The sequence below is a fragment of the Pleurodeles waltl genome, chromosome 11 (genome assembly GCF_031143425.1).
Source record: "Pleurodeles waltl isolate 20211129_DDA chromosome 11, aPleWal1.hap1.20221129, whole genome shotgun sequence".
Taxonomy (NCBI): domain Eukaryota; kingdom Metazoa; phylum Chordata; class Amphibia; order Caudata; family Salamandridae; genus Pleurodeles; species Pleurodeles waltl.
The window spans coordinates 880,751,685-880,776,798 of NC_090450.1; the positions used below are offsets into that span (position 1 = coordinate 880,751,685).

At 44.2% G+C, this 25,114-nt stretch overlaps 1 protein-coding gene across 5 annotated transcripts in view; it reads right to left on the minus strand.

Annotated features, from left to right (window-relative positions):
• The window catches only part of ACACB (acetyl-CoA carboxylase beta), a 1,528,264-nt gene that overhangs the window by 1,436,925 nt on the left and 66,225 nt on the right, over nt 1-25,114 (minus strand). For 2 of the 5 annotated variants that reach the window (XM_069214759.1, XM_069214755.1), the window contains exon 1: nt 481-612. The exons of the other annotated variants lie outside the window; for them this stretch is intronic. The gene's annotated coding sequence lies outside the window, so the exon portion shown is untranslated. Of the gene's footprint in view, nt 1-480; nt 613-25,114 lie in introns of those variants that run through there. 5 annotated transcript variants of the gene reach the window in all.

Below are 25,114 nucleotides of genomic sequence, written 5' to 3' on the forward strand. Positions count from 1 at the left end.
TTGGCAGGACAGGAGAAAGGAAACCTGCCACGTAACTTGACAAGGTTTCTCTTGCGTTCTTGTACTTTTTCAGCAAACGAAGGCCTAACGTGAGATTCAAGAATTATCTGGTCTCGAAAAACCACTGATGGTGCACACCAGGATTCGAATCAAACATGGACTCCACCAGCATTTCTCAGTTTGTATTCACGTTTTACCAACGGGCAGTCACTCAAGGTTAACAGACGGATCCTGACTATAGTACAGTGAAAGAAGTGGGCGCTTTTGGAGCAATAACATACAGAATCCAACTGTGCCAGGCACTGTGGTTCTTACTAAAGAACCAGTCACTGGATGTATGAAAAACACTGGTGCTGGAACGGAGGTCGACTTGCCCAGATGCTTTGAGTGGTACCGACTGTTCCTGACATTGTAATCTTTCAGAGGAGTGAACTTCACGGTTGATCTGTGCCCAGAAGCAGACAAACAGAAGCAGGTTACCTGTCTGCGCGCAATACATCCAACATGCAAAGCTCCTCTTTCCAGCATAAGACGATCCTGGTTCACCTTCTGTAAAGTGTAATCAAACGCGCTCCTTTCGACAACATCCTTCTCGCGCCGCTGCTGCAACCACTGAGGTTTAAGAACGAGCTGAAAGCACCGTTACTGCCTGGGCTATTTCTGTGTACTACAACCGCGGCAGCTGACGAGGTCAGTGTCCGTAACCTCTGCCAGACCCGCCCCACAAAGTCAACAACACTGCGGTTCCATAAAGCAGAAACTGCTGCCGTCCAAGCCTCGTGTTCGGAGTTCCGTGGTTTTAGAGTTTTTTTCACAGCTTGGCTGACAGCAAGGACGTTGACTGTATTCTCAGTATGACAGGAGCCATGAATGACTCAGTTCTCGGAGGCTCCATTCACCTCACGTGAACCTGTTCTTACTACACGGACATGTGTACAACAACGGTGACTAGGACCTCATCCGCTGGTTTTCGAGTTAAAAACATCTAAACTCGAGGTTAAGTGAGCCGTTCCACATAGCGGTCGAACATCGAAGTGCATTAAAAATAATATGAGCTATGATGCTGCGCGCAATGAGGGTGGGGTGAGAGAGCATGGGGACGTAGTAAAAGGCGTGGCTAAAAAAAACAAAATATTCTGTATTTCACCTTCAGGTAAATACATGTGATATAAAGAACACCTTAAATGAAAATTAAATGCAAAGTATGTTAATCGGGGGAAATGCGATAATATACATTACAAAACCTTTGTTAGTTAATACACTGCACTAGAGAGCCACAGAGCTGCATCCTGGATGGTGAAGTCAACAGTGACGTGTAAGTTTAGTGCTACAAGGTTCCTGTCTGTGAAGCATTGTGAACGTGTAAGTCATTATCAGAGCCACTGGAATCATTCGGCTGTGCGGCCGCAGCGATTTTCACATAATTATAGCTTTCCCGCATTTGCCAAAATTGCCGAATAATTTACATGTTTTAACAACAAAAATGTTTCTAGCTCATATGCCTCAAAAGTTACTAAAATGCAGCAACACATTGATGCCCAGTTGAAGGTCCATCGCAAGGCTCGACTGGTCATATTTCTATTGCTTATTACTATGTTTGGATGTTAAAGTGGCATTAATGAGGTGTAACCAATGGCCAAGACAGTGTTAACAAGTTTAGAAATGACAACATAATGAAGTAATACTATTGTAAAATGTGCCATATTATGCAGCATAATTTACCTTTCTTGCCACATAATTTACACAGGCCTGCCTCATGACTTGGCCCTCTCCTGCTGCATAATTCCAGTGGCCCTGGTCAATCATTATACAGAAAGGACTGTGAACAGGAAAGTCATTATTTAAGACTTGCATTGCACACAGTATAAACAGGCTATTATAAAATGCTCAAAAAGGTTTAAGAATAAAAAAAAAAGTGTTTCCCAAATATAGAATTTAGTAATATCCAGACTGCACGTAGTGCGAATTGCATTTATAACTTTCTTCTAGGTTTAATTCTGTGTTATTGATTTTAACCAAAGTACAAAACAGTCCTCCCACCTACATCCACTGGCTGGTGGGGAATGAAAGGTTACCAGCAACACTGGACAGAGTAGTAAAGGAGAATGGAAGGGAAGGGTGGGGGAAGAGTCAAAGGAGGGAGGGAGTAGTGGCTCGGCAAGCTCAAAGAAATCTTGGTAAAGCAACTACGACTTTCAATGGGGAGAGATTAATTAAGGTATATCAGTCACTGGGAGGAGTAGGTTGCGTGAGCCTACGTATGTGAAAACAGATGGGACATAGCTCCTGAAACTCACGAGATAAGAACTTTATACAAGGACCACAAGTTTAGGCAAAGTGCGGCAAAGTGTGGCTGGCTACTGCTGTCAGTTTCTCCATTTCCAGGAGTTTCCATAATTTGTGGAGCCAGTCTAAACGCGTCAGGGCAGCATCCGTGCCCCAACGGAATAGCAGCACTTGCTTGGCTGCGCCCAGAGTTAGAGTAATAACCTCATGCATATTTCAGGGGGCTGGTCAGTGTGTTTGGGAGGCCTAGCAGAATGTAACTAGGGAATAGAGGCAGTTCAATGTTATATATTGAACTGCTACTGAATTGGTGGTGGGTTAAATCTTACGAATGCACCTGTCTTGGACTACCATAAATATTAAAACTCTGTGAACTATATTGTCGCCCAATATCTACGGCTATGACTGTGCACAAATCACGGCACCTGCCACCAAAGGGGCAATCCTGAAAGGATTGCATGCAAAAAGATATGGATAGTGCACCACTGCGCAAAGTCAGTAAAGTCCAGTAACACAACGTTGTCTTTTAAAAATCTTCATTTTTTATTATTGCTTTTTCTTGAACAAACGAGCAATCAGCCAACGTGTTTCGTCCTACACAAAAGGACTTCTTCAGGGCTGAAATGTGACACAAAAAGAATGTATATATCACACCAGGACAGAAAAGACACAGTAAATATAAAAATAGTTAAACAACAAAAAGAAAATATACAAAAACATACAAAAACTATACAGAAAATCACCTCTAATGCACATACTTATGATCATAAAGAACTCATAATCATAAGAGACAAGGGACACATGCTACCAGGAATGTTATTCACACATTTAGTCGATGGAGACATATATATTGATATATCACATGACACATATTACTAATATTTACCAAGACAAAATACAAAAAACAAAATATAAACACCAGTATTTTTTCTTTTTTTAAAAGGATATAGTCTACATAGTTCTAAAGATTTTTATAATACCGCCATCATTCTGTAATTTTTAACAATATATTTATTGAAAAGAAAAAATAATAAGAATACATTTTTTTATATATAGAGAAATAATGAAAATGTCACTTACCCAGTGTACATCTGTTCGTGGCATCAGTCGCAGTAGATTCGCATGTTTTGCAATAGCTCGCCATCTGGTGTTGGGCCGGAGTGTTACAAGTTGTTTTTCTTCGAAGAAGTCTTTCGAGTCACGGGACCGAGTGACTCCTCCTTTTGTCTCCATTGCGCATGGGCGTCGACTCCATCTTCGATTGTTTTTCCCCGCAGAGGGTGAGGTAGGAGTTGAATTGTAGTAATAGTGCCCATGCAATGGAGTGAGTAAGTATGCACCTATTTAAGGTTGAGATGATACATATATAAATAGTTGAAGGTAACTTCCAAACTGCTACAGGCTCCCGGGGAGGCGGGTGGGCACATGCGAATCTACTGCGACTGATGCCACGAACAGATGTACACTGGGTAAGTGACATTTTCAGTTCGATGGCATCTGTCGCTGTAGATACGCATGTTTTGCATAGACTAGTAAGCAGTTTTCTCCCCAAAAGCGGTGGATCAGCCTGTAGGAGTGGAAGTAGTCTGAAATAATGTTCTTAATACGGCTTGACCTACTGTGGCTTGTTGTGCGGATAACACGTCTACACAGTAGTGCTTGGTGAATGTGTGAGGCGTAGACCATGTGGCTGCCTTACATATTTCTTGCATTGGGATGTTTCCTAGAAAGGCCATGGTAGCACCTTTCTTTCTGGTTGAGTGTGCCCTTGGTGTAATGGGCAGCTGTCGTTTAGCTTTAAGGTAGCAGATTTGGATGCATTTAACTATCCATCTGGCTATACCTTGTTTTGATATTGGGTTTCCTGCATGAGGTTTTTGAAATGCAATAAATAGTTGTTTAGTCTTTCTGATGTTTTTTGTTCTGTCAATGTAATACATCAATGCTCTTTTGACATCTAATGTATGTAGTGCCCTTTCAGCTACGGTATCTGGCTGTGGAAAGAACACTGGAAGTTCCACTGTTTGATTTAGATGGAACGGTGAAATAACCTTTGGCAAAAATTTAGGATTGGTCCTTAGGACGACCTTATTCTTGTGTAGTTGTATAAAAGGTTCCTGTATTGTAAATGCCTGAATCTCGCTTACTCTTCTTAGGGAAGTAATGGCGATGAGAAATGCCACCTTCCAGGTTAGGAAGTGTATTTCGCAGGAGTGCATGGGTTCAAAAGGTGGACCCATAAGTCTAGTTAGGACAACATTTAGGTTCCATGAAGGAACAGGTGGTGTTCTTGGTGGTATAATTCTCCTAAGGCCCTCCATGAATGCTTTAATGACTGGTATCTTATATAGGGAAGTTGAATAGGTAGTCTGCAGGTATGCAGATATTGCTGCAAGGTGTATTTTAATGGAAGAGAAAGCCAGGTTAGATTTTTGTAAGTGAAGCAAGTAACCCACTACATGTTCTGGAGTTGTGTGTAATGGTTGTATTTGATTAATATGGCAGTAGCAAACAAACCTCTTCCATTTACTTGCATAGCAGTGCCTGGTGGATGGCCTTCTGGCTTGTTTTATGACTTCCATACATTCTTGGGTAAGTTGTAAGTGCCCGAATTCTAGGATTTCAGGAGCCAGATTGCTAGATTCAGCGATGCTGGATCTGGGTGTCTGATCTTTTGGTTGTGCTGTGTCAACAGATCTGGCCTGTTGGGCAATTTGATGCAGGGTACTACTGATAGGTCTAGCAGCGTTGTGTACCAGGGTTGCCTTGCCCAAGTTGGTGCTATTAATATGAGTTTGAGTTTGTTTTGACTGAGTTTGTTTACCAGGTAAGGAAGGAGAGGGAGAGGAGGAAAAGCGTAAGCAAATATCCCTGACCAGTTCATCCATAGGGCATTGCCTTGGGACTGTTTGTGTGGGTATCTGGATGCGAAGTTTTGGCATTTTGCGTTCTCCTTTGTCGCAAACAAGTCTATCTGAGGTGTTCCCCAGAGTTTGAAATAAGTGTTCAGAATTTGGGGGTGAATTTCCCATTCGTGGACCTGTTGGTGATCTCGAGAGAGATTGTCTGCGAGTTGATTTTGGATCCCTGGTATAAATTGTGCTATTAGGCGAATTTGGTTGTGAATTGCCCAACGCCAAATCTTTTGTGCTAGCAGGCTTAACTGCGTGGAATGCGTCCCCCCTTGCTTGTTTAGATAATACATTGTTGTCATGTTGTCTGTTTTGACGAGAATGTATTTGTGAACTATTATTGGTTGGAAAGCTTTTAGTGCTTGAAAAACTGCTAGAAGTTCTAGGTGATTTATATGCAGTTTTGTTTGATGTACGTTCCATTGTCCTTGTATGCTGTGTTGATCGAGGTGTGCTCCCCACCCTGTCATGGAAGCATCTGTTGTTATTACGTATTGTGGCACTGGGTCTTGGAAAGGCCGCCCCTTGTTTAAATTTATGTTGGTCCACCACAGAAGCGAGAGGTAAGTTTGGCGGTCTATTAACACCAGATCTAGAAGGTGACCCTGTGCTTGTGACCATTGTGATGCTAGGCACTGTTGTAAGGGCCTCATGTGCAGTCTTGCGTTTGGGACAATGGCTATGCATGAAGACATCATGCCTAGGAGTTGTAGTAGCATCTTTGCTTGTATCCTTTGTGTTGGATACATGCGTTGTATGATGGTGTTGAAATTTTGAATTCTTTGTGGACTTGGAGTGGCTACTCCTTTTGATGTGTCTATTATGGCTCCCAGGTATTGTTGTACCTTGCGCTGCAGAATTTTGGATTTTGTGAAATTGACGGTGAACCCTAGTTTGAAGAGGGTTTGTATGATATGATTTGTGTGATTTGAGCACTGTATTAACGAATGGGCCTTGATTAGCCAGTCGTCTAGATATGGGAACACATGTATTTGCTGCCTTCTTATGTGTGCAGCGACTACCGCTAGACATTTGGTAAAGACTCTTGGTGCGGTTGTTAATCCGAAAGGCAGTACCTTGAATTGGTAATGTATTCCCTTGAATACAAACCTTAGGTATTTCCTGTGCGATGGGTGTATTGGTATATGGAAATAAGCATCCTTGAGATCTAAAGTTGCCATGTAGTCGTGTAGTTTTAGCAATGGCAATACTTCTTGTAGTGTGACCATGTGAAAGTGGTCTGATTTGATGAAAGTGTTCACTACTCTGAGGTCTAGGATTGGTCTCAGCGTTTTGTCCTTCTTTGGTATTAGAAAGTACAGTGAGTAAACTCCTGTGTTGATTTGTGTGTTTGGCACTAATTCGATTGCATTCTTTTGCAATAGTGCCTGCACTTCTATCTCCAGGAGATTGGAATGGTGTGTTGTCAAATTTTGTGCTTTTGGTGGTATGTTTGGAGGGAATTGTAGAAATTCTATGCAATAACCATGTTGGATAATTGCTAGAACCCAAGTGTCTGTAGTGATTTCCTCCCATGCTTTGTAATAATGACTTATTCTTCCCCCCACTGGTGTTGTGTGGAGGGGGTGAGTGACATGTGAGTCACTGTTTAGTAGTAGGGGTTTTGGGGCTCTGAAATCTTCCTCTATTCCTAGGGAATTGCCCTCCTCTATATTGTCCCCGAAAACCTCCTCTATACTGTCCCTGGTAACTGGACGGTGTAGCTTGTGAGGTGCTGGCTTGTGTGCTCTGACCCCGAAACCCCCCTCGAAAGGGTGGTTTACGGAATGTGCTGTAATTCCCTCTGCTCTGCGGGGAGTAGAGTGCGCCCATGGCTTTGGCAGTGTCCGTATCTTTTTTGAGTTTCTCAATCGCTGTGTCCACTTCTGGACCGAACAGTTCTTTTTCGTTAAACGGCATATTGAGAACTGCTTGTTGAATCTCTGGTTTAAATCCAGACGTTCGGAGCCATGCATGCCTTCTGATAGTTACAGATGTATTAATTGTCCGTGCAGCTGTATCTGCAGCGTCCATGGAGGAGCGGATCTGGTTGTTGGAAATGGTCTGTCCCTCCTCAACCACTTGTTTTGCCCTATTTTGTAAGTCCTTGGGCAGATGTTCAATGAGATGTTGCATCTCGTCCCAGTGGGCTCTGTCATAGCGCGCAAGTAGTGCCTGGGAGTTCGCGATGCGCCACTGGTTTGCAGCTTGTGCTGCGACTCTCTTACCAGCTGCATCGAACTTGCGGCTTTCTTTATCTGGGGGTGGTGCATCTCCAGATGTGTGGGAGTTGGCCCTTTTCCTAGCTGCTCCTACAACAACAGAGTCTGGTGGCAGCTGTGTAGTGATGAAAACCGGGTCTGTAGGAGGCGCCTTATACTTTTTTTCCACCCTTGGTGTGATTGCCCTACTTTTGACCGGCTCCTTAAAGATTTCTTTTGCGTGCCGGAGCATACCAGGGAGCATAGGCAGGCTTTGGTATGAGCTGTGGGTGGAGGAAAGTGTGTTGAATAAAAAATCATCCTCGACCTGTTCTGAATGGAGGCTTACGTTGTGAAATTGTGCTGCTCTAGCCACCATTTGAGAATACGCGGTGCTGTCCTCTGGTGGAGATGGCTTCGTAGGGTATGCCTCCGGACTGTTATCTGACACTGGGGCGACGTATAGGTCCCATGCGTCTTGATCTTGGTCACCCTGGCTTATGGTGGTGTGAGCTGGGGAGTGTGATGGAGTTTGTGCCGGTGAGACGTTAATCACGGGCGGAGGAGAGGGTGGTGGGGTAACTCTTTTCACCACTTTTGGTTGTGGTGTCTGTTCAGTTTGGAACTCCAACCTTCTCTTTCTTCTAATGGGGGGAAGGGTGCTTATTTTTCCTGTCCCCTGCTGTATGAAAATACGCTTTTGCGTATGGTCCACATCAGTTGATTGTAGCTCTTCCTCAAACCTATGCTTTTGCATTTGGGAGGTTAGCGAGTGCTCTTCTGTATAAGAGCCTGAAGCTGGGTCGCTTGCAGTTTGTTTCGGCACCGAAACCCTGTCTGCGTGTTTTTTCGGCTCCGAGGTGACTTTTTTTTTTTTTTCGGGGCCGAAACCTCTCGGCGTCGATCTTCTTCGGTGCCGCTGTCTCGGTGTCGAGCCGTGTCCACACCGGCATCTCGGTGTCGAGGCTTGTCTCCAGCACTTTCTCGGTCCCGAGAAGGCTGCGTGCCGGTGTCTCGACCGGAGTCGGACGATCTCGGCACTGTTTGGGCCTTTTTCGGTGCCGACGTTCGGTCACCGAATTTATGGGTGGAGCCATGGCCTGATGGCAGTGGCGTCCCCTGGGCCTTGTAAATCTTCCTCTGTGTGGTTTTCGACGTCTTACTCACGGTTTGTGTATCGTCGAATCCTTCGGAGTCCGATTCTTGGATCGAGAAGGTACCTTCCTCTTCTTGTTCCTCGAACTCTCGGTGGGCTGTCGGCGCGGACGCCATCTGAAGTCTTCTGGCTCGACGGTCTCGGAGTGTTTTTCGGGACCGGAACGCACGACAGGCCTCGCAGGTGTCTTCACTGTGCTCGGGTGACAGGCACAGGTTACAGACCAAGTGTTGGTCTGTATAGGGGTATTTATTGTGGCATTTGGGGCAGAAACGGAATGGGGTCCGTTCCATCGGCGTTCTTCAGCACGCGGTCGGGCCGACCAGGCCCCGACGGGGGATCGAAATACTACCCCGAAGGGCACCGGAGCTCTTCGATCTTCGATGCGGTGTTGAATCTAACTACGCCGATCCCGAACGCAACAATACCGACGAAAATCTTCCGAAAATAGCTATCTTTCCGTTCCGAAACTCGGAGCGACAGGAACACGTCCGAACCCGATGGCGGAAAAAAAACAATCGAAGATGGAGTCGACGCCCATGCGCAATGGAGACAAAAGGAGGAGTCACTCGGTCCCGTGACTCGAAAGACTTCTTCGAAGAAAAACAACTTGTAACACTCCGGCCCAACACCAGATGGCGAGCTATTGCAAAACATGCGTATCTACAGCGACAGATGCCATCGAACATATGATATCAAACACATCAAACCTCATATTTGCATGGTCTTTAAATTGATTGTCTTTCCATATTATTGGAATTAAATGTCCAACCTATTATTGCTAAAAAGAATGACAACACTATGTAATATCCCACGGATTAAAAAACGAGTAACAACCAAAGTTATCGACTACCCACACATAAATTTAATATTTTCAAAATGTTCAAAAGATGGAAAATTTAAAAAGAGGTCAACAAACTCCATAAACAAATAGCCCTACATAAATGGGCAAACATGCCACAAAGAAAGACCACCAAAAGAGCCCATAATATAATTTCAAAAAGACACGAGAAATTGCGCTCTAAAGATAATAACCAAAGCTTTTAAGAATAAATATATAAATATAGCTATTTCTATTTTACAAAAAAACACAGCTTATAAACCATAACCCCACAAACCTCAAAATGCTTAGACAAAAACATACATTTATAAATTCTAACACCACACATGTACTAATATGCTATTAATTTGTGTTATTGCTACAAAACAATCCCAATGGGAGAGGAAATTAATAAACATAATACAAAACAGCGTTCCACAGGATGACATTTACAAAGATAAGGTATTTGCGGTATATTTAAATTTAAATGCCTAGTCATCGATAATACTGCCTGAAAGGTCCGTGAAGCACGTAAAATTGCAATCAATTAATAACCGCTTACCCCATAACGTAATGGATCAGCCATGTCCGTCCCGGTCGGCAAAGAAAGTAAACCAAGCCCAGCTTGACATCCGCTTTTAATGTATAGGATCCATCTAGCATTATACGGGCTTAACAGGAGTTTTTTACTTTTTAGGGCTTTATCAAAACTCCTGTTAAGCCCGTATAATGCTAGATGGATCCCATACATCTGTTTATAGAATGGATGACACCATTCAAAAATGGCTGATCTGTTTACCTAAGAAGGCGGTTATTCTTATTCCAGAACGGTCGCCATAGCAATGAGTATGCCACCTGTGTCAAATAATCTCGTTATCAAGATTGCTAGGGTTTAAAAGTGGATGTCAAGCTGGGCTCGGTTTACTTTCTGTGCCGACTTTTGCCACTTGATAGTGTCTCATCAGATGAGGTACACCAAGACCCCCCCCTCTGGCTGGTACAAGTAAGCCTGTTCCTTCGCCAGTCTCACCTTCTTCCCCGCCCAAATGAAATTATCCATCTATCAGGCGTTGTAGTTTGTCTATTATGTGTGCGGGTGGTTGTAGGGGTAGTGGTTGCACGATGTATAGGACTTTCAGAAGTAAAGTCATCTTAACTGCAGCTAAGCGCCCTAACCTACATGGTTTATTTCTTCCAGGAAGACAGATATGATCTAGTATTAGAGAGAAGAGTGGCATAGTTATCATGAGCAGTGCGCCCTGGTGTGGAGTAGATTCATAGACCCAGATATCCAGCTCCCTGTATGCACTATTCAAAAGGGAAGAGTCTCTCTAGTGCGGTCTGATCGGCTTGGGGAATTGTTAGATTGAAGGCCTGTGTTTTCTGAAAATTTAATTTGAAACTGGACACCCGCCCACATTCTTCAAGCAGGGACAGCGGGCATCCCTGGTGGGAGACATAAGCTATCACAAAGGGGTGGGACTGCAGCCCATTGACCATGACCTTCGCTTGTGGGCTGGGGTAGCCACATTCAATCCAGCATCTAAATCGAGTCCCTAGGCCAAATTTGACAAGCACCCAATGTAGCTAGGTCAATGGACGAGGTAGAAAGCCTTTTCGGCACTGACAGATATAAGTAGTGTGGGCAAGTGTGCATGTTGTGTTCTATTTCAGAAATGGCAGAGGCATTTGATGTTATCACTTTAACCCCTTTCAGGTATAAACCCGGGTTGGTTGGGATCAATAAGGCCTTCCATCAGGGCCGGCTTTAGGACTGGTGGCACCCTGTGCGACAGTTTATTGTGGCACCCCCACCCCATGACCTCATCCTCGGTCTCACTCACTACCACCCAGCAAATGTGCCCCTCATCTCTCTATCGCTCCCCTTTCACATACATTCATGTGTTTTAAAGCACTTGTAAAGGCTGGCTTTACTAATCCAGTCAGCTAGCCACATTAAATATAGGGGCATATTTAAAAGCCCCTAGCGCCAGTCTAACGCCACATTAGCGTCATTTCTTTTACGGTAATATGGTGTTAGAAGGCCAAAAACGCCATGCCATATTTACAAAGTGGCGCAATGCATTGCGCCACTTTGTATTCCTTTGCGCTACATTATTTCTGGGCAAGGCATAATGTATGCAAAGGTGGCATTCCCCCGTTAGGGAGGGACAAAAAAAATAGCACAAAGAAATCTGACAGATTTCTTTGCGTCATTTTTTTCTAGAACTTTTAACGCCTGCTCAGATCAGGCATTAAAAGGAGGCATCTGTTGATTACAATGGGCCTCCGGGTGCTTTGCAGGATTAGCATAAACATTTTTTATGCTAATCCTGCAAAGCGCCGGACTAGTGTAAACAATTCCGACACTAGTCCCCTAACTAGTGGCATGTTGCGCCGTATTTTAAATACAGCGCACACAAGGTGGTGTTAGGGGAGCGCTAAGGGGCACAAGAAAAGTGGTGCCTCACTCTGTGCAGCTCCACTTTTTTTCAACTATGCCCCATAGAGCATATTTAAGAGCCCCTAGTGCCATTCTAACACCACATTAGTGTACTTTTTATAAGCTAATGTGGTGTTAGAAGGCCAAAAATGCTGCGCCATATTTACAAAGTGTCACAATGCAGGCATTGCGCCACTTTGTAACCCTTTGCGCTACATTATGCCTGGGACAAATAAATGGCGCAAATAAATCTGATAGATTTCTTTGCATCATTTTTATTCCAGCATTTTTAATGCCTGCTCAGAGCAGGCATTAAAAGGAGGCTTCCATTGGTTACAGTGGGCCTCTGGGTGCTTTGCAGGATTAGCGTAAACATTTTTGATGCTAATCCTGCAAAGCGCCGGACTAGCATAAAAAATTCTGACGCTAGTCCCCTCACTACCACCATGGTTTGCCGTATTTTAAATATGAAGCACACATGGTGGCGTTGGGGGGGTGCAAAAGGGTGCAAAAAAAGTGGTGCAGCACTGTGTGCATCGCCACGTTTTTCAAATATGTCCTATAGGGCAGTGCTTAATTTGTAAATAAAAAGGTGCCGTTGCCCAAAGCCCTCCTCTTACACATGCGGCTGCTGCAATTAAATGTGTGAACACGGAATACAGAGGCAGCGTAATCCTGAAGCCATCTCGGGCCTCTTCAATCCATTTACAGACACTCACTGCCCCTTCAGCTCACTCCAGCGAATTTCTGCTTTTTCCCATGGTGACGCTTTTTCGTTTTTCTCTTCCTCCGTCTTTTCCATATGTGTCTTTTTCTCGCAGTAAATGCTTGAGACAGAAAAATAAGTGCCGGCCCTAAAAAAAAAAGTGCTGGTGCTGCGCACCAGAAACAACAAGCACAAATTAAGCACTGCCATTGAGGCATACTTAAGAGCCCCTAGTGCCATTCTAACGCCACATTAGTGTCATTTGTTTTACACTAATGTGGCGTTAGAAGGCTAAAAACGCTGCACCATATTTACAAAGAGGTGCAATGCATGCATTGCGCTACTTTGTAGCCCTTTGCGCTACATTGTGCCTGCGCCAGGCATAATGTATGCAAAGGGGGCATCCCCCCGTTAGTGGGGCCAAAAAATTACGCAAAGAAATCTGTTAGATTTCTTTGAGTCATTTTTTCCGGCACTTTTAACACCTGCTCAGAGCAGGCATTAAAAGGAGGCTTCTCTTGGTTACAATGGGCCTCTGGGTGCTTTGCAAGATTAGCATCAACATTTTTGCCGCTAATGCTGCAAGGCGCCGGACTAGCGTAAAAAATTCTGACGTTAGTCCCCTAACTACTGCCATGGTGCACCGTATTTTAAATATGACGCACACATGGTGGCGTTAGGGGTGCAAGAAAAGTGGCGCTGCACTGTGTGCAGCGCCACTTTTCTTAAATATGCCCCATAGTTCTGTTTTTGCCGCAAGCATATTAACCCTCTATGCTACTTTATGTTGAGTCAAAGCTGCCACTAGGTAAAACTCCCACCTCTCTCTCTCTAGTAGGAACATTAATCACAAGAGGTATCTTGACATTTTAATTGTTTCTTGAAGGCTAAACACGCGAGGAACTTTTCAGCACGTGCTTTTAAATCGCAAGTTTCGGAAGTTATTGCTAAACACAGCGCCCCTCTGAGGCAGGTGCGGTTGCCACCGCTCGCACCGCCAAAATCCGGCCCGGGCTTCCATATATGGGGACAGGTGAAAAGCCAGTATACCAGTGAAGATTTTTGCATCCACATTTAATAGTGATATAGGCCGGGTCCTTGCCAGGCTTAGGAAGGATGGTTATGATGGCCGGTTTCATAGTGTCTGTAAGGGCACCAGTATTATAACTGTCTTTCAAAAACACACAGTTCGCAGTGTTTCTGGTAGCTCCCTTGCAATACCACTCAAAAAAACATAAATGTGTCATCAGGAAGCTTCAAGTGATTCCATCAATTAAAGCCAATACCAGCTTCCAAGCACCCTTTGCAGATTGACCAGTTGCACACATTTTCATTTTTTTCCAGGGAAGCAGGCACCCTGGCAAGAAAGCTTGTTTGTCTGTCTGCCCCTCCCCTGGTTTTCCAGCACAGGAGACTCCCCGCCTTACACTTGATTTGAAGCATTTCAACTCTCGGAATTAACCTTTCTAGACGGTTGTCTTTTCACAAAAAGTAGGCGAACTGTCGTTCTAAAATTTAAAAAGTATGGGCCCGTCATATCCCTCTGATCCCCCAACTGGACCACTGGTTCCAGTGCAATACAGATAGCTACCCCCATTTTCATCATGAGTTGTGTTTAATACCTGAGCTCTAATGAGTGAGTGCTATAGTGTTATGGTTCTTACCTCAATCCAGATAATCTTCCACTGCGTATACATTGCCCTGATCTTTTCCATGTTGAAGCACCATGATTCCTTCAAGGCTATCCAAGTGATATTTTGGCAAATGTGCAGGCTGCTTCTGAGCGAGAACTCAGAAGTGAGTGGCTGGGAACTGAGGCTGTGTCCCTATCCAATCACCACTGTGGTACTCACTCTGTTCCACATCACCAGGACCGGCCAACAAGGGAAACAGTGAACCTGCAGCAGTAGAATACAGGTGGGATCTTGCTCAGGTGGCAGTATGTTCATATTGATTTGGTGGGAGCGAGTATCAGGGACCTCAATACGGCCTTACTCAGACATCTCAATCAACCAAACATTTAGGGAGTGCAGCAAATCACCAGTTAGGTGCTTGAGCTGTATGCTGCTGCATGGAGAAATGATCTTTCGAACATCCAGGTCTTTAGTTATCTTCTGAATCGCTGGAGTGACGGTGCTGTGCGGAGGTGCAGGGGGAGGTTATTCCAAGCCGTGGCTGCCAAGTGCAAGGAGGGTCAACCGCTGTTGGCTCTACAGATCTGTGGGGTGTCTGCATGGGAGAGGGTTGCTAATCAGAGGTGTCTGGTTGGTTGGTGGAAGGTCAGATGGTTATTGATACATGTTGGTCCCTCGTTGTGCAGGGCCTTGTAGGTGTGGGTCAACATATTGAACTGACATATCTTGTGAATAGGGAGCGAGTGTAGTTTTTTGAGATGAGGTGTGATGTGGGTCCTTCTGGGGAGGTTAAGTAAGAGTCTTACCGCTGAGTTCTGTACTGTCTGGAGTCTCTTCCAGTGGCGTGCTGTGAGTCCTACGTAGAGCATGTTTCCGTAGTCCAGTCTGCAGGTGATGAGGGCCTGCATGACGGTCCTTTTGGTGTCTGCTGGGAGTCACCTGAATCAATCAATTTCAGTCAATCAATCAATTTGTTGAGCGCCACTCACCCGGTAGGGTCTCAAGGCGCTGGGGTGGGGGGGTGCTACTGCTCGAAGAGCCAGGTCATGAGGTGCTTTCTGAAGGACAGGAGGTCCTGGGTCTTGCGTAGGTTGGTGGGGAGGGAGTTCCAGGTTTTGGTGGCTAGGTGGGAGAAGGACCTGCTGCCGGATGTGGTGTGGCGAATGCGAGGGACTGTTGCTAGGGCGAGTCGGCGGAGCGGAGCTGGTGTGTCGGGATGTGGAAGTTAAGATCTTGCAGATTACGTAAAGGGTGTGGAAGCAGGCAGATGAGACTGCGTCAACTTGTTTCTTCATGGATAGCTTGCTATTCAAAATGATGCAGAGCTTGTGGGCGTGGTCTGTTGCGGGGGAGGGGTGCGCTGAGCTCTGTGGGCCACCATGTGTCAGTCCATGGTGAGGTGTTGTTCCCAAAGTTGAAGAGTGTTGAGTTTGAGACAGGTGTCCTTCATCTAGTCCGCTACGTTCATCATGCATCTGTGGAAGTTAGCTTTTGTAGTGGAGGGATCTTCAGACAGTGAGAGGATGAGCTGTGTGTCGTTGGTGTATGAGATGATGTTGAGTCCATATGATCTGATGGCAACGGCCGGGGGGGGGGGTCATTTACGTCTTGAAGAGGGTCTATGTGGGATCACAGATACAGGAATGAACGGGTGCCAGTATAGTCCTGAACAGACCTCTGTCTTCCACGCCAACGCATGTCTTGTGGCACCCAGTGAAGTAGCAGACTGGAACCACGCGGTTGACTTGACCAAGAACATACCTGTATTTATAAGCCCCCATTAATGAAAAAGCACAATAAGATGAGAAGGAGTCAAGAGGCGACATTGGAGTCTCCAGTCACATATCAATTAGAGCCTTGTGTTGGTCTGTCCACACAAAATTTGTAGGTGTCTCTTTAATAAGATGCAGCAGTGGAAACTGATGTCTGAGACTCAGCAAGCTGGTAGCAGTTTTGAAAGCGAAGGCTCACCAGAAAAGGAAGGGACAGTGATAAATTAATTACTCTTGCATCATTCCTCAACATATATTTATTTAACTAAAATTGTACAAAATCCCTAGAAGCACAAGAAGCTACTGCGCAAATTAAACTACTCAAGGAAGGAGGCTCACATGTCCAACAAATGTCAGGTAATCTGAAAGTGTATTGGATGTTGTATAGCACACAAGTGCCACTTGAGTGACACTGTAGCGCTGACTCGAGCACTTACAGATAAACCTGTATGTTTGATTGGAGTGCAGGATAATGTGGGTGTGTGGTGTGTATGCTTCTGACTTCTGGTCTGATGGTGTAGCAGCACACTTGACGCTGCTCGTATGTGGGCTGGTGTGTGCAAAGATATGCAAGAGAAATACAGCATGTTTCATGCTGCATGTTTCCTACATACCTAATCAAAGTGTCCTCGTGGATTGTGTGCAACCCTAAAGGAAGAAAAAAACACCACAGCACATGACTGTAACACAAATCTAATTAGTGAAGGACCAACCCAAGCAAACACAAGTGACACCATTGTCACCACAGTCAAAGCACTGGTAAACTGTAAACTACTGCCAAATACATTAACTGAATTACATAGCCAATCATGGAAAAAAAATATTCTGGGGGCTGGAAATTCAGAAATGTACAAGCTCTAATTTGTGATCTCTTGAGGAAAGAATCAACAGAGCCATCTACTTCAATGCAATATTATTTTCACTGTTTTGAAAACAAGCTTTGGCTCGATTAATGGCAAGCTGTATACGCATACTAGTAAAATGGAACATAAGCTGCACGCTTGAAAAACTGCAGTTTCGCCCGATAATACGGTTAAAGTTGTCTCTTAGAGTGTTCAGGCCACTGAATGACAGGTTGAAACAAGAAACTATGTTTAGATCCGCATACCTATTTCATGCTAACATTTGTTTCTGCTTGCACTAATACTTTTGACAATTTCAGGGCAAAGAAGGGATGTGGAGTGGCTGCAGTCAGGGTGCAGTCAACTGTATATGTATCTCAGTGATAGATGTGCAGCAGCGGCTCCTCCTCTATGGTGGAGGAGCATCACCCCCCTGCCGGCAGCAGCTGCAAAATTTAAAAAATGAAACAATAATAAACAATGTTTTATTTTTCTAGGGGGGGGCCATGGGAGATGACAGGCAGGGAGGAGTGGTGGCACTGCTGTCAGTGCGCATGTGGGTTTGGCCGGACGTCTCAGGACAGCCAAACCCATATGCGCACTGAGCTCTCTCCAACCTGAGCCGCACTTCTGGTTTGGAGACAGCAGGCACATGCTCCCAGTTTGTCTGAGAGAGCAAAGTGAGAGTGCTCAGGCCAATCCTGACGTGGCTCTCATGCTGCAAGCAGACTGAGAGCAGTGTTAGGATTGGTCGCAGGAAGTCTGGTAACCTATGCGTGGTGGTGCCAGAAAAGGGGCGATGCAGGTGCGGCGGAGATTCTGGTAAGGTTATTTATTTTTTGTTTGTTTTTTTCACTCCGCCACTTTACCCCGCCACCACCCACAACTGCAGCTGTGGCAAATCAGTATGAGTGGTGGGAGAGAGAACAAGGGGATTCTTCTGGGTCAGTTGCACGCTAAGAAGTTAAAGTGGTTTGGTGAAGTGTGCAAGTTCCTGGAATTCTTGTACACCCAGTCTCACAATTGATAAATTAAACTTTACCTCACTTGGCCTCTTATTCGGAATATACAAGTTAAGTAAATTCTTTGTAAAGGACTGAAGGCGAGAAATATGCACATTTTCATTGTTTATTACAGTTCAGCAGCTCTATCAAAGCTTAACCCATCTCAAACTACATTTCACATAATTGTAAAAAAATATTGCTCCAAGCTACACAATTTAGGATTTTGGATTCTGATAGAATTTACTGATTACTGAGGAATTGCTCTGATGAAGTCGTAGGCATAATTGCTATTACAACGAAACAGGTGTATAGATGTTCTGTATAAGGTTAAGGAGCGCATGATCTATATGGATATATTTGTCACACTTTGATGCATTTGGATCAAATCTTAAGAAGATGAATAAAAGTCTTCTGGAGTACTTGGACTATTAACATATATTACTTTGGATTACTAAGATTTGTGATTGATCTTCTTTATGACTGAAAGGGGGATATTTGTTTACTATATTGGAGGCATATTACCTCTTTGTGTAGTGTATGGTGGCTCGTGTGCCCTCCCTTGAGCTCCAGAAATTGTGTATAAATTAGTAAGGTAGGAATAATCTACTGGCACGCGCCGTTTAGACCTACCCACCAAGTTGAGTGTTTCTACATTTCACATCACACAGGAAGTAAGGTAAACCCAAAATGACTTAGAATGTTGTGGCTGATTGGCAGTTGTGAACTGATGTCAACTCAGCAGATATTCCATCGACACAAAAGCATGGTTCTCTAAGCAGACGTGCCAGAAGATTTGGCTAAAACATGCTAAAACCTTGGATAGCGCCCCCTTTGATAATGTAGGTATCTGAGTGCTGACATGTTGTCCTTCTTCTGCAGGGTGTATCATTTGACCCTGGTCACACATCTGGCTGCAAAGGAGTCCATCGGTAGTTCCAGACAACTGATGTGAAGATTCTCTTCTTCTCCTGATCACCTTCCTCTAATAGAGGATTCTCTGCATTGGACCCTCCAACCCAGCTTGCTGGTATCTAATTTGACTACCAGATCCTGGATTGATCCGAAGATTGCCCTGCCATACAAGGCCTTCATGTGAACCAACCACCGCTGGATCTCTGACCTGGCATCTATAAACAGCATCAGCTGTTTTGAAGAAATGAAACCTTTCTCCAGATGAGAGGCCTTGAGTTTTTAAAAAGCTCTTGGAAAATTTGCTTGAATGGACTACACAAGTAGCCCCACAATCCATGTAATTTGCTTCAGAGAGATCATGTCCACTGAATGGGACTTTCAGAGTTCCATCCCAATATTTACTTGTGGGATTTTCCATTGTGAGAGTCGCAACACCAAAAAGACCAAGTTGATGATGAAACCCAAGCTCTGTCTTGGTTTATGAAAACCACAGGCCCTGAAACAACTGTTCTATCCTCTGAAGATTGCATAATAGTCACTTGAGGTATTTTTCCATGAAAAACATGTAATTACAGTAGACAGACTGGGAAGGAAGATGGGTACCATCAATTAGACATCCTTCAAGCCGAATATGAAGAATATCCATGAGGAGATGAATCCCCTCCATCTTGAAATGACAGTAAACCAACTGCTAGTTGAATTCCCAGAGTCATAAGTCTGGAAACCTACCAGCATTTTTGGAGAACCAAGGCGTCTCCCTTTAACTTGAGCCATTCCTGTGCAAACACTGCCAGCCTCAGCTTGATTTTTCCATAGGAAGAAGGGGTAATCCCCTTACCTAAGTTATCTCCAGGTTCATTGGCTGTGCTGCTACAGACTCCTCAGGACTTCCCCCTCCCCTCCCCCCCCCACCACCAACACCATCATGTGTGCTTTGCTGGGAAGAAACCTCCAAAAGGGCTTTGATCCTCCCACTGTTTCCCATGCTTAGAATTGTGGCCCTGCTGAGGATGTTGGGTTTGGAAAAGGCACTCCTTGTCTTGCCCAGCCCAACCAAATACTTTTTGTCCCAAAATGCACCTTCTTTATTGAGGTTGGTGCAGATTTTCCCAGTTCCTTTAGAAAAGGCTCCTTTAAGAAGCCCCCTAGGCCATAGAACCTGCTGCTGATGTTGCTCAATCCCTCAGCTTGTCCATCTTCACTAAGAGAGATCTTTGACTCTATGTTGTTTGTTAGCCTCTTCTGGCATCAGCGAAATGTTGGTTAATGGCTAGGCAAGAGGTTGTCCTGATGTGACTGCTATGACCTAACCATTCTTTACTTGAGAGTCTTTTACAAATTTGGTAAGAAATGTCACCATGTATCCATCCATTTCAGATGTGAGTGCCATCGTGCCTTAGAGAGGGAGGCATTGGGGCACTCTGCCATGAGGCAACCTTAGATCCCCTTGTCCAACAGCTTTCTCATCCTACCGACCACTACTGGCCCACCTTATCTGCTGGGGTCCAGAGGGAGGATCTGGGGAGAAACGTTTCTTACAGAACCTACATATCTGATGGAAGAACTCTCCCTGGAGATCTCCCTGTCAATCCTCCTGCCTCAGCTGCTTAGAATCCTGTGTGAAGCGTTGAGGTCTTCCTGAGTCAAACCCTTCAATTGAATAACTGAGAATGGTCTTAATCCATCCAAGGGGAAAGGAAGTGAAGGGGCAAGCATGTCGCAAGAGCCACTGAGACAGACCATTTGTAGGTTGGTAGTGTGTTGCACTTTGTGCATGGCATTGGCATAACTTCCTCTTGTAGACTCTCTAAGGAGTCCCTCTACATGATTGGTCTCTATTCCTCTTGGTTTGGCTTGCTGAGAATGGATGCCTCTTGTCCATCTTTCATATACCCCAGGGACCATGGAGTCATCTTTCCTGGGGGGGACAGACTGAGGCTGACTTGCTGCAAGGAAATGTGGCGGCTTTCAGAGGAGCATGAATGGCATCCACAACCTCTGAAAGATCATTCTCCAAGGAAGGATCTCCTGATCCTCCTTCTCATAAAAATATACATCAAAGCACTCCATGTTAAGCGGCAGCATAAAATGTGAACAGATGGCCAAGAGGTAAAAAAGCACAGAGAAGCATGGACAAAATCAGCCATTCTAATCGATGGGGCAGCTGCCCATGCTTTATGCACAGTTTCAGCAGCTTGCACCCAGCACAGTATACACTATTGGGTGTAAAGCTGCAGGTGGCCACAGGGTGCCAGAACAGGTTAACCAAAAGAAAATACAGGAATGGGATGTTAGGAGGGGGCAAACCTCCAGGGACACTGGTAGTGCGAAGCTGAATTAGCTGCACCAAACCTAGGATTTTGTGCCTGTCCGCACTGAGCAGCGGCTGCTCAGTGCTGTCATAAGGACTCTCGCAAATAACAAGACCGCTGGATTTGGGGCGGCAGCACCTCTGTGTTGTAGCCAACTGATTCACTCCTACACCAGATGGCAACTATTGGCTAAACCCTCCGAGCTCACCTACAATACCTCACCAAAACCCAACCTGTAAAGGTGATTTGTGGCAGCCTTGCATGGACTCTGAAAACCCCTCAGGGAGATCATGGTGGAAACCCTTTTCTCTCCACATACAAGTCTTTCACAAACATAAGCAAAAAAGAGATGCAAGACAGTTTTCAATACATTTACTGAAAGCACTACAATCCATGATAAAATGCATGAGCTGCAACGATTAGAATAATGTGGAGTAACAATACCTATGTAAAAGGCTAATCTCTACCCCCTAAGCGAGAACATGGCGATGTAAGCCAAATCTGTCCATGTATTGTCCATGAGAAGCACACCCCACCCCGGTTATCTTGATACAAGGTCAGGCCTTCAGTCTCCAGATCAGGATCTGTGGAAACACAAAGGCTGAGGTCTCAAAAACCGGCATGTAGCATGGATGGAAATTCTGGCTGGAACACCCTCTAATGCCCTTTTTCCTACAAGATATTTTTATAGGGGAGAAGTTCATGTTCATGCACAGAAGCCTAACATGGGTATGTACCTATGCGATGGACTGTTTACGCAGGTTTGGGGCCGACAATACAAAATATTATTGTGTGTGCCTTACCTTTTGTTCTTGTAAATCCATAGCACTAATAATGACACTTTTCCAGAATAGCAGCTGATATTGAAATTAAAACAATACCACTAAAAGATTTAGAACAATAAAATGAATAAAAACAGCAGAGCCTGATAACTGTGTAAAAGGGCACAGGCCGCAAGCCTAGGCTAAGCTATTACCATGCCCAAGTGACTAACTGAAATGGACCCACAGCAGTGCAGTGAACACTGCAGTACTTTATACTCTAGAAGATCCACAGTGATGCACCCTTACATATGCCCCAGCTACATAGCATGTATCAAGGCAGCATCCCTATACACAAGGTAACTCCACCCTCTAACCTGTAGCACAATACATACCTCAAATATTACAAGATGTTGAAATCACAAAGCTAATCAAACACTGACCGTAAAAGCAAAGTTAATTATCTGCTGAGCAGTGAAAAAAGAGGGAAATGGGGGCACACTTGGGATTATATCCTGGTTGTTGTGAACTGATTAGTCATTTTAGGTTAACATATTTTCCTGTGCTGTTTTGGCAAATGTAGTTTGTGATGGGTTAAGCTTTGTTACTACTGCTGAGCTGTAACAAACTACATATTTATATATATATATATATATATATATATATATATACATATATATATATATATATATATATATATATATATATATATATATATATATATTCATTGAAAAAAACAAAGGTTACAGGGACGTTATAGTTAGGAAACAGAATTAAAAAAAAACATAGACATTCACTGAAGAAACCAAAGGTTACAGTGACATTATAGTTAGGCTCACATTTCAAACATACAAATCCATAGAAATTCACCAGTTATAGTTTATAACTCGTGCCTTAAGGTAACTATAACTCCCGCCCTTGCCATGCACTGCTAATTAACCACAAATTATGACACTCATGACATCTTTGATAACATGATTGATAATATCAGTCATATTTGTAGTAACATTTTTGACAAAAAAACTGTGCATGGTCAATACCCCTCTATAACCATCCAACCTTACACAGTGCACAACCTTCACCCATGTGCCGCAGAAGTTGCCCGCAAGACCTGGCCTACAGCCAGACCCTGCCTAACCACCCTACCCCATGCTGCGCATTGTCCTTTGGCCGTGGGTGGTGGGACTTGTCCGCGGCCTCTCTGGGTGTGACAATAAGTGTGTGAGGGCGTATCTGGGGGTGAAAGTGGCTGTCAGATTGTCTCTCTGGGCGCGAGACTGCATACATCAGTGTTTTAGTGGGTACGTCAGTGTGTGCACACGTCTGTAACTGGGTGCATAAGGGTGTCAGTGGGCGCATAACTATCTGTGTGTGTCTGTGACTGGGTGCATGAGGTTCTGACTGGGACTGTGAGTGAGGGGGTGTCTGAGTGGGTGTGTGAGCAGGAGAAATTGACTGAAAGAAAGAAAGTGTGGGAGAGAGGAGGAGTTTTTTAGGGTTTGATGTCTGATATATTTAGAATGACATATTTGTATCCAACTTAAATTAAACACAAAAAAACAGTGCTCAGTGTGAAGGTCTCTGACCATCCCCCTGGGCTATAGTTTTTTTCATTTTTTTTTCTTTTTTTTTTAGCCCTTTATGGGCTATCTGGGGCTTACCCATGGTCCCTATATATTTATTCAATTATTATTATTTTTTAAAAATAAAAACCCTTTACGGGTTATCTGGGGCCGCGGGAGAGCAGTCAAGAGCCCTCTATATATATATATTAATTATTTTTTTAATATATTTTTTTCAAAAATCAAATGCCCTTTACAGGCTACCTGGCACTGCGGGGGAAAGCCTCAAGGTTTCCCTTGTGGTGCCATTGGTTCACAGCCTGCTTTACAGGTCCTGCTGTCAAAAACAGAAGTGTTTGCTGTGGCATGGCTGCCCTGGTAGGGGAGAGGCGGTCTCCACATTCATAGTTGCACATTTGCCCTGGGGTCCCCAGGGCTTATTAAAGCCCTAAGAGTGGGGCCCTGTGTTTCCCCCTTCTCTGTGATGCCCCCGGGACCTGGCCCACCAAAGGGTACATTTAAAGCGCTTTTTAAAATAAATAAATAAATCTTGGAAAAAAATCCACAGATCCATCTGCGGATTTTTCAGTTAAAAAAAAAAATGCTTTTTAGCCAAGCACCAGGACTAAAGGGGTATGGGTGACTCTACCCTGGTCCCTTTCCATTTTTTGTTCTGGGACTCGGTTGAAGCCGAGTAGCCAAGTCCCAAGAATGCTGCCAACACCGCCTTGCTGAAGTGTTGGCAGCCAATCAGGTATCAGCACGAGGACAGCTGGATCCACGGAGGCTCTGCATCCCTATATATCTATATTTACTTTCAAGACAGAAGCTGAACTTGGCAGAGTATAAGTTTTGGAAATTTCGTGAAGATTCATCAAAGTTATAGGCAAAACAAAAAATGCTTTTTCTATAAAAACTAGGTCCTAACTATGAGTACCTAGTCGCGATATGTATATATATATTAGCCAAACATTTATACTTTTGATTTCTATGAGGAAGTATTGAACAAATAGCACAATTTCCTGAATGCAGACATTAAACATTGGCTCAGAAATTAAATCTACAGTTGTCCATCAAAATGTAAAGGTTTCTTTGTAGGTAAACATTTTACTGGGTAGCTGCTATACTGGATAAATGACACAGATTTTGCCCAGGCTGCTGCTTGTGCATGATCCTACACTGTCTTTAATTAAAAATTTTAGCTGGAAATTAAAAAGTGAAAGAATCACAGACATCCTCTATAGACATTTGAGAAAATAAATATTAAATATATGTATATAAATGCTGGTTCAGTTTCCTTAAATGACGAGATCTTGAAAACATCTAAGGATTGCATTAGTGGAAATGTCACATCTTTCGAAAAACTCAAATTTTTTGAATACTGAGGGGGGGTCTCTCCTCACGATACTTTGATACACTTATCAAGTTTCATGATGGCACCAATCCACACTCGGTCCTGGAACGTTAATGGACTCCTGGACAGAATAAAGTATATGGCAATACTTATCTTTACTCACTGCTATCACCCAGAGGCCCTTCTGCGTCAAGAAACTCATCTTCTAGGAGACTGTTGCCCCTTCTTAGCCTGCAAAGGATACGATAGTGTATACCATGCAGGCATCACATGGGGATCCAATGGTGGTCACTTGGGTGGTGAAAGACAACAAAGTTCGATTTCTGTCCCTCACCGGTCAACTGGAAGGGCGCACAATTAACTTGGTGAGCGTATATGCTGTCCCGGCAGCCCAGCGTACATTCTCCACTCTATAACTAGACCTCTCCCATGGCGTG